The following is a 3,115-nucleotide window of genomic DNA, read 5'->3' as shown; positions in this document are numbered from 1 at the left end:
GTTGTGTGCTTATGAAAATAGCATAAAAAGTTGAAATATGTTTGATATACAAGGTGTGTGTGTGTGTTCCATGTTTGTACAGTAAAACATAATATAGCATAATGGTAGGACTCCATGAACCACTGTGTTCTTGATCAGGGAATTGAATAATTTAATTGAAATGTGATCTACGCTAAAGATCTAAGTTAAAGTTGCAATCCAGAACTTATTTTAATTAATCAGTTATTGTAACCAGTGGTAGACTGGTTAGTGGTTACACTCAAATTATTATTTTTGTACATGTCTGTCTTCATTATGACTAGATACTGTCCACAGTGTCTTCATTATGACTAGATACTGTCCACAGTGTCTTCATTATGACTAGATACTGTCCACGGTGTCTTCATTATGACTAGATACTGTCTACAGTGTCTTCATTATGACTAGATACTGTCCACAGTGTCTTCATTATGACTAGATACTGTCCACGGTGTCTTCATTATGACTAGATACTGTCCACAGTGTCTTCATTATGACTAGATACTGTCCACGGTGTCTTCATTATGACTAGATACTGTCCAGTGTCTTCATTATGACTAGATACTGTCCACAGTGTCTTCATTATGACTAGATACTGTCCACAGTGTCTTCATTATGACTAGATACTGTAACAGTGTCTTCATTATGACTAGATACTGTCCACGGTGTCTTCATTATGACTAGATACTGTCCACGGTGTCTTCATTATGACTAGATACTGTCCACGGTGTCTTCATTATGACTAGATACTGTCCACGGTGTCTTCATTATGACTAGATACTGTCCACAGTGTCTTCATTATGACTAGATACTGTCCACAGTGTCTTCATTATGACTAGATACTGTACAGTGTCTTCATTATGACTAGATACTGTCCACAGTGTCTTCATTATGACTAGATACTGTCCACAGTGTCTTCATTATGACTAGATACTGTCCACAGTCTTCATTATGACTAGATACTGTCTACAGTGTCTTCATTATGACTAGATACTGTCCACAGTGTCTTCATTATGACTAGATACTGTCCACAGTGTCTTCATTATGACTAGATACTGTCCACGGTGTCTTCATTATGACTAGATACTGTCCACGGTGTCTTCATTATGACTAGATACTGTCCACGGTGTCTTCATTATGACTAGATACTGTCCACGGTGTCTTCATTATGACTAGATACTGTCCACGGTGTCTTCATTATGACTAGATACTGTCCACAGTGTCTTCATTATGACTAGATACTGTCCACAGTGTCTTCATTATGACTAGATACTGTCCACAGTGTCTTCATTATGACTAGATACTGTACAGTGTCTTCATTATGACTAGATACTGTCCACAGTGTCTTCATTATGACTAGATACTGTCCACAGTGTCTTCATTATGACTAGATACTGTCCAGTGTCTTCATTATGACTAGATACTGTCCACAGTCTTCATTATGACTAGATACTGTCTACAGTGTCTTCATTATGACTAGATACTGTCCACAGTGTCTTCATTATGACTAGATACTGTCCACAGTGTCTTCATTATGACTAGATACTGTCCACAGTGTCTTCATTATGACTAGATACTGTCCACAGTGTCTTCATTATGACTAGATACCGTCCACAGTGTTGTACATGTCTGTCTTCATTATGACTAGATACTGTCCACAGTGTCTTCATTATGACTAGATACTGTCCACAGTGTCTTCATTATGACTAGATACTGTCCACAGTGTCTTCATTATGACTAGATACTGTCCACAGTGTCTTCATTATGACTAGATACTGTCCACAGTGTCTTCATTATAACTAGATACTGTCCACAGTGTCTTCATTATGACTAGATACTGTCCACAGTGTCTTCATTATGACTAGATACTGTCCACAGTGTCTTCATTATGACTAGATACTGTCCAGTGTCTTCATTATGACTAGATACTGTCCACAGTGTCTTCATTATGACTAGATACTGTCCACAGTGTCTTCATTATGACTAGATACTGTCCACAGTGTCTTCATTATGACTAGATACTGTCCACAGTGTTTGTACTTCTGGGAGTCTTGCAAAACGTGATGTCATCCAAAGTCCCCTTTGGGCCGCCGTAGCCCACTATTCCTTTCCAACCTTATACTGGTGTGTATGTATTTATTATACTGGTGTGTATGTATTATTATACTGGTGTGTATGTATTATTATACTGGTGTGTATGTATTATTATACTGGTTTGTATGTATTATGTACATGCTTAAATATTATTATATTATAATATATTATATATATTAGTAATATTATTTAGTGAGTACCCGTCAGGACACAAGTAAGGAATGTCCAGTTGAATATATTATTCAGTTAACATACACACTGCACACCTGTCCAATATATACTAGTTCATAAAGGAGAACAGAATTATTACAGACGCTGTGCTCAGAGTAGTTCATTTGTCATATTAGTGCAGTTTAATTCTGTTCCACAGGAAGGCAGTCTAAGCCATCCTGTGGCTTAGACTGTGCATAGTACACACTATCAGCAGACTTGGGCCCAATTCATCACCCCTAAAGCCCTGGCCTGCACCCTCACTGATTTAAAGGGCCACTTCACCCCTTTTGCAACCAGAGCTTATTTGAATGATGAGAAACACTTCATGTCATGACAATGTGGTCTCACTTCCTTCCTGGACTACAAGGTCACACCTCCATGCAGCGCCACAAGCGTGATTCTATTCTGCGTCTGAGCATAGACATGGTCAGAGCCGTAGAGTAGACTGTTACGCAAACTCCGTTCACTTCATAGGGCCAGTCCAATGGCAGCTCTTGAGTCTTCTACATAGACTTCTATTGGGTTCTGAGCAGAACTCCCACCACGGGACTTAGGCAGTTGCGACCACTATATTAATGGCAAGTATTTCATACAGATTAAGTTAAAACAAATCTGAACTATCCCTTTAAGTGACGCCAACTGTAAGTGTTTGAGGGTGAGAGGTCTCCAAATTGTAATGAAATGAACGGGACAGCACTTTGAAGACGAGTCCTTCATTCATGACACTTTACATCACTTATTTACAGTCAGTGCTTTAAACGTATACAGAGCAGAGGTAACACTGAAAAGG

This window comes from Electrona antarctica (assembly GCF_951216825.1).
Source record: "Electrona antarctica genome assembly, chromosome: 11".
In the NCBI taxonomy this organism is placed as follows: domain Eukaryota; kingdom Metazoa; phylum Chordata; class Actinopteri; order Myctophiformes; family Myctophidae; genus Electrona; species Electrona antarctica.
This window is presented reverse-complemented; position numbering follows the sequence as displayed.